Source organism: Rhineura floridana, chromosome 5 (assembly GCF_030035675.1).
Source record: "Rhineura floridana isolate rRhiFlo1 chromosome 5, rRhiFlo1.hap2, whole genome shotgun sequence".
NCBI classification, from domain to species: Eukaryota; Metazoa; Chordata; class Lepidosauria; order Squamata; family Rhineuridae; genus Rhineura; species Rhineura floridana.
The window spans coordinates 136,233,814-136,247,629 of NC_084484.1; the positions used below are offsets into that span (position 1 = coordinate 136,233,814).

General features: G+C 43.0%; 1 pseudogene; it reads left to right on the forward strand.

Moving 5' to 3' along the window:
* Positions 1-10,812: 10,812 nt before the first annotated feature.
* Positions 10,813-10,931, forward strand: LOC133386284 (5S ribosomal RNA; annotated as a pseudogene).
* Positions 10,932-13,816: the final 2,885 nt, after the last annotated feature.

The following is a 13,816-nucleotide window of genomic DNA, read 5'->3' on the forward strand; positions in this document are numbered from 1 at the left end:
CCAGGCTGACATAGAATGGAAATAGACTGATTTGTCTATCTGTAATGAGGATACAGCTGGACCTGGGGTCTGAGTCTCATGAACATTTTCAACTGGTGATTACCAAGGAAACTATTGAAATGGTACAGAAATGATTGCAAGGGGAGAAGGAGCATGTCTTTGTTGCCTTGGCAACTGGGCCAACACTTACTGTTACACTGCAATGAAACTGAAGCGTGACTAAGCAGGGAACATTAGCCCAAATGTACATTGCTCCAAGTGGGATGTGTGCATCAGTGTGAATTGCAATGATCATTCTGGCTTGATGGCTAGAGCTGGATTGGGGCTCTAGAGATGGTGGTAATGTGGCTTTGCTTGCCCTCATTGATATCATCACATAGCCAAGTCTGAACAGTTCGTGAAAGCTTCACATTCACTCTGATCCCTGATTGGCTTGAATCATGTAGTAAATCTGAAAGAATAAGCCTTGAAGACTTCTGTGATAAGGCAGGATAGATATTGTTTAGAATATATAAATAAAAGTGAAGAATTATGCAGAAGCAGCAGAAGACTGGAAGAATAATGGCTGTGAAAAGCTTCAAAAATGCAAAAAGTGGGTATTTAGTTTTTTCAGGGTGCTTTTTGCTCTCCCCCCCAAAAAAAATTTGAGGATGGATATTATATATATATGAGGTACCTTCAAGGATAGCAATTTGTGAAGGTGAGAACAAGGATTACAGGGATGTAAACATACTCATCTTGAAAACTAGAGTGCTAAACCTGAGTCTAACACATAACCTAAACATTTATCATGGCATAAATATTAATGCCTAATCATTACTAGAGCACTGGATGCAAATTCAGTACACAGCCAAATGGAAGGTAATTACTTTCGAGTAGGGAGAAAACCACCTAAGCGTCTTGCTCAAAGCTTTTTGTTTTGCTGGTTTACAGCAAGCAAACCTAAACTTGGGGTCAATTTTTGTATGTAGATCTTGTGCCTGGGAACGAGTTTCCAAATAAAAAATATATAAAGACAACATCAGTTGCGGTACACTCTTCTAATGCTTGGTTTTGCCTTGCAAAAAAGACATGGGAAGGGAGCCACTCCTTTTCCGTTCACTTGTATGTATTTTACATTGTATTTTACATTGACACCGTCCATGTGTACACACAGGGAATCCTATACACAGTTTACTGGAGGAAGGTGTGACATTTTCTGCTGAGCAATACACCAAAAGCAGAAGCAAAAAGATAGTTAAATCCTAAAATTTTGCTAAAAACACAGTTTTGCTGCAGCCAGTCAAAATGGCCAACATATTTTGAAGTCAACCACTATGTACTGAATCTCCTCTTACTCATTTCTTATGTGCTGTTTCTGCTCTCTTTCTGTGTCTCTAACTACCGCAGGTGCTTCCTTGATGAACTGCTCCTACAGGTTCCAATCCAGAGGGAGCGCTTATAGGCCACCAAGCCTTTTCTTTCCAAAAACTGCCTCCAGCCCTGAATGTAGCTGTAGTTGCCACAGGGGCATTATGTAACTGCATAACGGAAAGGTAGATTTGGGAATGTTTTAAATATCTGAGGGGTGGGTGTGTCTGAGAACCATCCAAATCATCTTGATTGAAAGGGTTCTTGGGTGGCTAACTCATAGTCCAGAGCCTCTCCAAGAACTTTAGAGAAGCCACAGATGGGGCAAATGTACTCCAGATTCCCAAGCAGGCAGCCAAGCACCTCTCCAAAGTTGGAGAGGCTATAGCAAATCTTCAGGAGCTTTTTATGTCCTGCCCGTGGTTTCTCAGTTTGTCAGAGAATCAAACTGTCTGATATTTTCACTAGTAATATTCAGTCACCACTAGGCTCCCTATTGTTTTCCCAAAGAAAAAAAGAGTTAAATTGATTTCTGATTCAGAGGATAGCAGTGCAATATTCTCAGGTAAAAGTTAGGAGCTAGAGGCTCATTTTCTTGGGCTGGCCCTGGGTACAATCCCCCTTCTGACCCAGAGTCCTTCATTTCATTCCCTGAAAGAGAGGAATTTCCCAGGGTCGTAACATATGGAAAATTACAGATTAACTATTTCATAGGCACTGTAATTTGGAATTACAAATTTGGAACACAGACGTGTGCGTGCACACAAACACACACACGTGTGCATACTAGGGATAGAAAGAGCTGTCAGTTTTGGTTCTCTTGGTTTCTCTTTTTCCAGTCTTAAATTCAGTTCTCCACATTTCTGCAGCAATTTGTGATATTTTTTTTAAAAATCCTCATGAAAATTCTCCAGCATTTGTTGTTGTTGTTATGTTCCTCCAAGTCAACTACGACTTAAGGCGACCCTATGAATCAGCGACCTCCAAGAGCATCTGTCATGAACCACCCTGTTCAGATCTTGTAAGTCCAGGTCTGTAGCTTCCTTTATGGAATCAATCCATCTCTTGTTTGGTCTTCCTCTTTTTCTACTCCCTGCTATTTTCCCCAGCATCATTGTCTTTTCTATTGAATCATATCTTCTCATTATGTGTCCAAAGTATCATAACCTCAGTTTCATCATTTTAGCTTGTAGTGATAGTTCTGGTTTAATTTGTTCTAACACCCAATTATTTGTCTTTTTCACAGTCCATGATATCTGCAAAGCTCTCCTCCAGCACCACATTTCAAATGAGTTGATTTTTCTCTTTTCCGCTTTTTTCACTGTCCAACTTTCACAGCCATACATAGAGATAGTGAATACCATGGTCTGAATGATCCTGACTTCAGTGTTCAGTGATACATCTTTGCATTTGAGGACCTTTTCTAATTCTCTCATAGCTTCCCTCGGCAGTCCTAGCCTTCTTCTGATTTCTTGACTATTGTCTCCATTTTGGTGAATGACTGTGCCAAGGTATTGATAATCCTTGACAAGTTCAATGTCCTCATTGTCAACTGTACAGTTACATAAATCTTCTGTTGCCATTACTTAAGTCTTTCTGACGTGGATTTTTCCTAATAAACACATTCTTGCAGGCAGTTTTGACTAATGTACACATCTTTGCAAGCACATTCTTGTCATATAATGCATTTTTGTATGCATTTGGTAAACATTGGTTGGTTGGTGAATTGCATTGCAAAATTCAGATGTTTGTATTTCAAAGTACGATTTCAGTTCTCATACTTTCAGAAAGTGTGAATTTAAAAGATTCAGCTTGAAATGCAAACTGAATCGGATTTCTCACCCATCCTTAGTGAACACACACACACACAGCCTAGGATGGTCTAAAGCCAGAGGAAACCTTATTTCTTAAATAACTAAGGTAAAATAGAACATTTTAGGAATGATATATTGTAAAACTACAGATTACTGGTAGACTTTGAAATGGGGAAATGGTTTCAGAAAACAAAACCACAAGGAATAGTATTGTCTGAATATTTACAGATGTAAAGCAAACAGAATTATGTTGCTATAAATGTAAAGGCTGTGTATTATCACACACTGATGAAGAAGTGGCTGTAGATGGTTGTATGATGTTCCTATATTAATGTATATATGGTAAGTGTTGGTTGTTTAGAAGATACATGGTAAGTGGAGTGAAAGAGGAGGGGGAGTGAATGGGCAGTAGAATGCTAGATGATTGGCTGAGTGTTTAAAATGGCTGAACGTATAAAAGGAAGAGTGAGAGTGGAATCTGGGGGGTGGATGAGGTGAAACTGAGTGGGTTGCTTGGTGGGGTTTAGAGAGTTGTTTGCCAGGAGAGAGTGGAGAAGGAGGGGGGTGGAGTTCGGATTAGTATTGAGTAAAACCATATGCTTATGTGCCTTAAGAAGAAATCTTGTTAATCTTGTTAGCTTTGTTATCTTTAATAAATACTTAATTTGGTTTACCAAAGGCCTGATCCTTGGCTGGGGTTTCACAGACCAGAAGGGAGGGTAAGGTAATGACCAAGGCTGAAGGGAAACTGTAACAAATGGTGGCAGCGGTGAAGAGAATAACAATACCAGTATTCAGAGTCTCTGGGAATACTAGTATTAGGACGTGACTGGTGGTTGCCTAGCAGGGGGATCTGTTGAGATCTGTGCTAGAGCGGGGAGAGAAACAATAAAAAAGGACAGTCCGGACTGGTGGAGTCCCTGGTGGTGCCTAGTGACAGGCAGTAGCCATGCGCAGGTAGGAACCTGACAGGGAGAGCCAGGGAAGGGTGTCACAGGTTGCTAGGTGGACAAATTGTCCAGCTCAGTGAAAATCCTTTTTAAGAACAACAAGATAGATATCAAACTACCTTAAGTCAAACAAATTACTCTTTTTAATCCACAAGACTGACATACCTAAATTAGCAGACTTGAAAGTAGGATATTAAACAGGATAATATATGTCAAAAAGCAATCTTGGGCCTCAGATAAAATTGTGAGGATTGGAGGTGCTGGACAGCAAAATGAGGTTAGAACACCCTTTCCCAACCAGTGTGCCTCCAGATGTTGTTGGACCACAACTCCCATCAGCCTCAGCCAGCATTGCCAATGGCTGAGGCTGATGGGAGTTGTGGTCCAACAACATCTGGAGGCATACCAGTTGGGAAAGGCTGGGTTAGAACATGCTTGAGGCTGCCCAGATGTTTTGAGATTTTCTGAAGCCAGATGCAGTGTTATAAAATGTCAGGACATACAAAAGAAAGTGCTTCTTCAAACAGCACATAGTTAAGCTGTGGAGTTCACTCCCAAAAGAAGTAGTGATGGCCACCAACCTGAATAGCTTTAAAAAAGGATTAGACCAATTCATGGAAGATGACGTCCTAAATGATTACTAGCCCCAATGACTATATTCTGTCTCCACTGTCAAAGGGAGTATGAATACCAGTTGCTCTCAGGCAAGAAAACAAACGTGGCACACACTTTGCAGGTCACAACCACTGGATTATCCTTCCCACTCATACTCTCTTCTATCTACCAGGCACCCTGTCCAGGCGGTGACTGGCCTGGAGTGTCTCCACCTTGTGTTGGGCCAGCGAGACAGATTGGGAATTCTGTTGGTGTACCGCCCACCTTGCTGCCCAACAGCTTCCCTAGCTGAGCTGACCGAGATAGTCTCGGAGGTGTTGTTGGGATCCCCTAGACTTTTGGTACTGGGGGATTTCAATATCCACGCCGAGGCTGTCTTATCAGGGGCAGCTCAGGACTTCATTGCCGCCATGACAACAATGGGGCTGTCTCAATTTTCTATTGGACCAACGCATGTGTCGGGACATACTCTTGATTTGATCTTCGCCACTGGACATGGAGATGGTGACCTGCAGGTGGGGTGTTTTTCATCTACCCCATTGTCATGGACAGATCACCGCCTGCTGAGATTTAGACTTACGGCGTCCCTTTCCCTCTGCAAAGGTGGGGGACCTATTAAGTTGGTCCGCTCCTGGAGACTAATGGATCCTTTGGGTTTTCAGAAGGCTCTGGGAGATTTTCCGGCTGATAAGACTAGTGCTCCTGTCGAGGCCCTGGTCGAACTGTGGAATACGGAAATGACCCAGGCTGTTGACACGATCGCTCCTGCACGCCCCCTTCGATGTAGAGCTCATACAGCTCCGTGGTATACCCCGGAGCTGAGAGTGATGAAACAAGAGAGGAGGAGGCTTGAGTGTAGGTGGAGGCGAACTCCTGACGGATGCAATTATGCTTTGATAAGTGCCTCCACTAAGTTGTACATAGAAGCGGTAAGGGCAGCAAAAAAGTGTTATTTTGCTGCCACTATTAGATCATCTTTATGCCGCCCAGCGGAGCTTTTTAAGGTAGTATGTGGGCTTTTACACTCTGGCCCTCAGGATACTACAGAGTCATCTGAAGCCCGCTGCAACGAGTTTGCGGGGCACTTCCAAAATAAAATCGCATGCATCCGTAGGGACCTCGACTCTAATGTTAGGACAGTTGAATCCATTGAGGTACCTAGATCACGGTCTTGTCCTCAGTTGTTGGATGAGTTTCAGTTGGTGCAGCTTGAGGAAGTTGACAAGATGCTTGGACTGGTGCATGCAACCACGTTGGTACTCGACCCTTGCCCTTCTTGGCTAGTTAAAGCTAGCCGGGCTGGAACTGCCGGCTGGGCCAAGGAAGTGATCAATGCCTCCTTGAGTGAGGGAGTTGTCCCTCGTTGTCTCAAGGAGGCTGTAGTGAGACCTCTCTTGAAGAGGTCGTCCTTGGACCCAGATAATTTGAACAACTATTGACCGGTAGCGAATGTTCCATTTCTGGGCAAGGTCTTGGAACGGGTGGTTGCCAGCCAGCTCCAGGCGCTCTTGGATGAAACCGATTATCTAGATCCGTTTCAATCCAGTTTTAGGCCCGGTTTTGGCACAGAAACAGCCTTGGTCGCCCTGTACGATGACCTTTGTCAGGAGAGGGACAGGGGGAGTGTAACTCTGTTGATTCTCTTTGATCTCTCAGCTGCTTTTGATACCATCAACCATGGTATCCTTCTGGAGACACTCGCGGAGTTGGGAGTTGGGGGTACTGCTTGGCAGTGGCTCCGCTCCTACTTGGCGGATCGTCTCCAGAAGGTAGTGCTTGGGGAACATTGCTCGATACCCTGGACTCTCCATTGTGGGGTCCCTCAGGGATCAGTTCTGTCCCCCATGCTTTTCAACATCTACATGAAGCCTCTGGGTGCGGTCATCCGGAGTTTTGGAGTGCGTTGCCATCAGTATGCTGATGACACGCAACTCTATTACTCCTTTTCATCTGCTTCAGGTGAGGCTGTTGATGTGCTGAACCGTTGCCTGGCTGCGATAATGGACTGGATGGGAGCTAATAAACTGAAACTCAATCCAGACAAGACTGAGACGCTGTTGGTGAGTGCCTTTTCCGCTCAGATGGAGGATGTTCATCCTGTTCTGGATGGGGTTACACTCCCCCTGAAGGAACAGGTTCGTAGTCTGGGGGTTCTTTTCGACCCTTCCTTGTCACTCGAGGCTCAGGTAGCCTCGCCTCAGTTGTTCATGCTCTAGTGACCTCTAGATTGGATTACTGTAATGCACTCTATGTGGGGCTGCCCTTGAAGACGGTTCGGAAGCTGCAGCTAGTGCAAAACGCAGGAGCCAGACTACTGACGAGGACCAAGCGGTCCTCACATATTACACCTGTTCTGGCCCGTTTGCACTGGTTGCTGATTTGTTTCCGGGCCAGATTCAAGGTGCTGGTATTGACCTATAAAGCCTTACATGGTGTGGGCCCACAATATCTGATGGAACGCCTCTCCCGCTATGAACCTACCCGTACACTTCGTTCAACATCTAAGGCCCTCCTCCGAGTACCGTCTCACCGAGAGGCTCGGAGGGTAATGACAAGATCTAGGGCCTTTTCGGTGGTGGCCCCCGAATTGTGGAACAGTCTCCCCGAGGAGGTACGCCTGGCACCTACGCTGCTATCCTTTCGGCGCCAGGCTAAAACCTTCCTATTCTCCCAGGCATTTTAATATATTTCTATGTATTTTACTGTTTTAATGTTTTAGCTATGCTAATATCATTTGGTGTTATTATGAATTTGTATTTTTATCTGTGATTTTGTTCATTTATTGTATTATTGTATGTTGTACACCGCCCAGGGAGCCATTGGCTATGGGCGGTTTATAAATAAAATAAAATAAATAAAATAAATAAAAATAAATAAATAAATAAATATCTTTTGTTTCTTTCTAACTACTTATTTTGGTGTGGCCTGTGCTTTGTTCTGTCCTACTACAGGGTAAACTTGAGAGTCCTGGTGCGCTGTACAAGGCGAATTAGTAATTTGTTTGTTTGTGTGTGTGTGTGTGTGTGTTTAGGGACCTCCCCCTTGACCTCCCATGTTGAACTCCTTTATCAAACTCCTGTTTGCTCTTCCTGTTCACTTGCTCTGTTCGCTCTCTCTCTGAAAGCCGGCTTGCTTATATGTCCTCACCTGTAGACCAACTGAGACAGCTCCCTCTGCTCTGCTCTGCTCTGTTAGGAATCAGGAAACAGAATCAAGTGTGTGTGTGTGTGTCCATTATACCTGTCACATAAGCAATCCTGAGCTGCCATAGTGGCCCTCTCCCACTGTTTCCCACTAAGAAGTTAATATCAAGTCAGACCATTGGTCCATCTAGTTCAGTATTTTCTACACTGACTGGCAGCAGCTTTCCAGGGTTTCAGATGAGGAAGATATATTTTTCAGCCTTACCTGGAGATGCTGGTGACTGAACCTGGCTGGGACCTTCTGAATGCAAAGCAGATGCCCTGCCCTTGAGCTACAGCCCTTTCCTACTTTATTTCTTTTCACCATTTTTTATTCATTTTGCTTTTCATTCATCAAATGGTATTTGGTTTGTCATGAACTTTGGACATTCTCATAGAATCATAGAGTTGGAAGGGGCCTTGTAGGCCATCGAGTCCAACCCCCTGCTCACAGCAAGAAATCCACAGCTACAGCATCTCCCACAGATAGCTGTCCAGCCTCTGCTTGAAGACATCCAGCGAAGGGGATCCCACCACCTCCCTAGGCAGTCGGTTCCATTGCCAAACTGCCCTTACTGTCAAGAAGTTCCTTCTAATGTCCAATCTGAATCTACGCTCCTGCAACTTAAAACCATTAGACCTAGTCCTACCCTCTGGGGCAGCAGAGAACAAATCTGTACCCTCCTCTATGTGACAGCCCTTCAGGTACTTAAAGAGTGTAATCATGTCACCCCTCAGCCTTCTCTTCACCAGACTGAACATGCCAAGTTCCTTCAACCTTTCCTCATAAGACTTGTTCTCCATACCGGCTATCATCCTCGTTGCCCTCTTCTGAACCCGCTCTAACTTGTCTATATCTTTCTTAAAATGAGGCGCCCAGAACTGAACGCAGTATTCCAGATGAGGCCTGACTAATGCAGAATATAGTGGGACTATTACTTCCCTCGACCTGGAAACTATAGCTCTGTTTATGCATCCCAAAACCGCGTTTGCCTTTTTTGCCATAGCATCACACTGCTGGGTCATGTTCAACTTGCGATCCACTACAACTCCAAGGTCCTTCTCACACGCACTACTGCTAAGCCGGGTATTTCCCATCCTGTACCCGTGCATTTTGTTTTTGTGGCCTAAATGCAGACTCCTGCATTTGTCTTTATTGAATGTCATTTTATTAATTTCAGCCCAATTTTCTAGTCTATCCAGGTCCCTTTGGATTTTATTCCTGTCTTCCATTGTGTTAGCTATCCCTCCCAGTTTCGTATCATCCGCAAACTTCATAAGGCTTCCCTCCACCCCGTCATCTAAGTCATTGATAAAAATGTTGAAGAGTATCGGCCCCAGGACAGAGCCCTGTGGCACTCCACTCGAAACCTCCTTCCAGTCCGAAGCAGAGCCACCGACGACCACTCTTTGAGTACGGTTTTCCAACCAGTTGTGAATCCACCTGACAGTATTTCCATGTAGTCCGCATTTGACGAGTTTGCTAATCAAAAGGTCATGGGGGACTTTGTCAAACGCTTTGCTGAAATCTAGATAGATGACATCTACAGCATTTCCACCATCTACTAGGCTAGTGACCCGATCAAAAAAAGAGATGAGATTAGTTTGACAGGATTTTTTCTTGACAAACCCATGCTGGCTCCTACTAATCACAGCATTGTCATCTAGATAGTTGCCAATGGACTCTTTTATTATCCGTTCTAATATCTTTCCCGGTATTGAAGTCAGACTGACCGGCCAGTAATTCCCCAGATCTTCTTTTTTACCCTTTTTAAAGAGCGGGACGATGTTTGCCCGTCTCCAATCCTCCGGCACCTCTCCCGTTCTCCAGGATTTCTCAAAGATGATGGCAAGATGTTCCGAGAGTACATCCGCAAGTTCCTTCAATACTCTGGGATGCAGTTCATCAGGCCCTGGAGATTTGAACTCATTCAGGTTAACTAGGTATTTCCTGACTATCTCCTTATCAATGTTGAACTGCAATCCCGACCCCTTACTGAGATTGCTACCGATGCAAGGTTGCACACTGTTCCCTTTTTGGGAGAAAACGGAGACAAAATAGGTGTTGAGCAGTTCTGCCTTTTCCTTGCCATTTGTTTTCCTTACCATTTGTTTTCCTTCCCAATGATTTCAGTAAGAGGTGGCTTTGCACTGCCTGCAACTTCACTCTTTTAGACTTGTTGTTTCCACTTGGTAGTCACAAATATATATATTGTGCAGGATTTCCTTGATAATGCTAAATTCTGGAGGGTTGTGTGTGTGTGAGTGTGTATATAAAATCTGTGATCTCTTGCATCCACTGGGCACTATGTATAAGGTAAATGTAACTACTCAGACTAAACATTGTTATTCACTTTTCAGGTGGCATCTTGACAATCTATTCTAGACTCTTCAAAAATACTAGAGATCCATTTCATCACCTAGCAGGATGCCCCTTTTATTACAGTTTCCTGTGCTGAAAGCTGCTGTAAGGTTATATATTGACTCACAATATAAAAACCGTCTCTTTTCACATTGTTGCTGTACATTTCTCACTGGCTTGTTTCCACTTGCCTCTAACTGTTTTGTTATGATTGACTGTGTGCATTTAAATACATCGCTGAGCTGGGAACCACAAGCGGCCCCTCTGAACACAATAGGCCTGCTCTCTTGTGAAAAGTTTATTGCAGCAGAAGTGGGGACTAAAGCAACTGCACGCTCATCTTATGCAGTATAACCAAGGGATTCACTGAAATCCAAAATGTTTTCCTTAGACATTTGAACAAATTCATTACATCTCACTGAAGCGGTCAACATGTTTCTGGGTTATACTGATTGAGATAGCAAGAGGTGGCTCACATGATTGAATGCTACTCGATAGATAAATAAATAAAAAAATAAAAACCCTGCCTATAGAAAACTGTCTATGGCCATACTACCCTGAACATGCCCAATCTTGTCTCATCTTGGAAGCTAAGCAGGATCAGGCCTGGTTAGTACTTGGATGGGAGACTGCCTGGGAATACCAGGTGCCATAGGCTTAGAGGAAGGCAATGGTAAACCACCTCTGAATACCTCTTACCATGAAAACCCTACGAATATATCCAAAAAGTTTCATAGGGTCGCCATAAGTTATAATCCATTTGAAGGCGTATAACAACAAGAAAATAGAAAACTGGATAGGAGGGAGAAAAAATTTAGCCTAGCCTTTCCTCTAATATCCAGTTTTCCATATGCAGGGACTTTATTTTTTATTCTGTTTTGTGAACTCCCATCTGCAGTGGACAAGTCCTGATACAGAGTGATCTTCTTAATGAGTTCTGAATAGAGTAGAGCAAAATCTTCTCATAAATTACTTTAAATTACTAGCAGTAAAACCCACAGAGGCAGTCACAAAGTCACGAGTGTAAAGTAATGAGAAGTATCTCTCCTTTTCTTATGGGAAAGACTACTTGAGACTACTGTTTCAAAGAAAAAAAGTTTCTTCCACCAACATAGCTACAGTCATTGCCCAGTCCCAAAAGCTGTTAGAAAACGAATTTATGCTCAGAGGCTTCTCAAACACAATGGTTTCATTTAACTCCCAGCATACAACTTCTCTGCACCTAGTCCCTCGAGTTCATTCCCTGCTACCAGTTACTGTGCTTGTCTTAAAGTGACAAGGTCTTTCACCGTGCCTGGTGCTGAGCTTATTAACTTGCATTACTAACAATTCCATTCCTCCCACTTTTTCTAAAGGTGCTGTAACTGGTCATCATAACACCATGCTCAAACCCTTCCATCTTTTATGTACCTGGGGACTCATTACCCAATAAAAGTTAACTTATAGCAGAGTCAAGCTATTCTCTCTTGCTCTATCCTCTGTGCCTCTTCCTATACGTATTCTTAGAGCAGTCTGTATTGTTAAGGTGTGAGCATGTCACTGGAGTTTTCCAGGCTGTTGCTGATTAACTTTGATGAGCCCTGATATGATCTGTTATTCATTGTGTCTTATTCCACTATCCTGTCATACTTACATTCTAGCTTGGTGTTTTATGGCCATTATCAAATGACTTAGTTAATGTAGGGTGGAGGCTTCCTTAAAAACATGATCAATATATTGTCCAAGAATTAAATATATCTTCCTTACCAACTAAGTCATTTTCAGAGACATTGGAACAAACTGAGAGCTTTTGAACAAGACTTTTTTAAAAAACAAAACAAAAACCCTACTATGTTCTTAATTTTTAAAGTGTTGATCATAGCATGTGGATTGTTTTGAATAAAATGAAATAGCTAATGCTAAGAGATCAAGTGCACACTTCACCAAAAGGTTTTCTGCTTACAAATCTGTTGACATGATTAGCAGCTGTACAAGAGCATAGCAGAAATCTTGCACAGCTCCCATTTAGTTTGAGGGACTTATGAGTGAGAATGCAGATGAGTGAGACAGAAAAGTACGGCAGATCCCATCCACTGAGTTTGTGGCTTCAGTCGTTGGGGCAAACTCTTAAGCAGGGGTGTACTGGTCCAGGGTCTTGGGGGGGGATGTCTGAGGCCCTTTACTTTTGGGGGCCAGGATCCAAGCGGGGCCCTATATCTCCAGCATCCTATGAGCCTGAAAGGGGAATGTATTAACCACCTAGAAGAGTCTTCTACCATGCTTCCTTGTCCTTTCCTGCTGATTGGAGCCAATCAGAGTAAAAGGAGAGTCAGCCACTGAGAAGACTCTTCTCAACAGCTAACACTCTCCTTTTTCATGCTTATTGGCTCTTGGGAGGGTTGTTGTTTTGGGAGAGGCATTAACAAAGTTCTCATTCTTAACTCAGCAACCAGAAAAAAATAAGGATGGGAGAGGGTGTGGCTGTGACTATCACGAAGGGACCCTGCACTTCTAAATTTGCCACTACACTACTGGTCTTAAGGCATGGATTCAGTGGATGGCCTCGTCTCACTTTTCTGATCAGTAATATATTTATTATAATTTTCTTCTTTCTTTCTTTAGCAGAAGTTGTAGTACACCTTAGGATCTTTATAATATTTTATTTATTCATTCATTTACAGGAATATTTATAAACCACCAACATTAAAAAAATCAAGGTAGTGTACAATAAAATCATTAAAACATCATAAAACTATAAAATTATAAAATCATAAAATACAGAGCAAATGGTCAACACTGAATTGGATTAATTTTCTAATCAATATGACATGGATTATTGCTGTCATACCTAAAGGTAATCTGATACTGGACAAGGATCCTTGGCTATATAAAGTACATTGCATTATGTATGATCCTTTTGAACCCACTTGCATTCTGTTAGGTTATTTAGAGAAGGAGAAAGTTCCAAATACACCATTTTGATTAACTAGACCTTTCGTTAACAGCAGCCAAATGTCCCCCGGTACCAAGGTATTTTGGCAAAATATGGAAACTGAATATAATGGACAATTCACTAATAGGCAAAAAAACCTTGTGGTTTAAGAACGTACCTACAGCCCACAGATATTTCTATCAAACTTTCAAAAGCAGGGAAATTGGGCAGCTATAGTGAATGTACCAGGGGAGCAGGAGATCTGACCTCCTCTCTGAGATATTGTACTGCCCTACAAATTTGTAAAAATACAACACAATTTGGGTGGGTCTTTCACAGTCCAATCCACTTCCTGTGTAGCTTCGAAGAATTTGGTAACGTGCCTCTGAGCATATGGTGAGTGGTTTCTTTTAGTGAATTTCTCTACTGTTTAATCTGGGAGGTAAGAAATGAGATCCTGTGCAAGTTTGCTAAGAATGGTTTGATCATTTGCATGCTTATTGAGTCCAGTGGGATTTACTCCTCTGCAATCATGCTTAGGATAGGTGAAATTGACCACAGGGGATGGGAAGGGGAGAAAAGGCAAAGGGAAGGAGGGGATGGGAGCAGGTAGGAGGGGGAGGGGAAGAAGA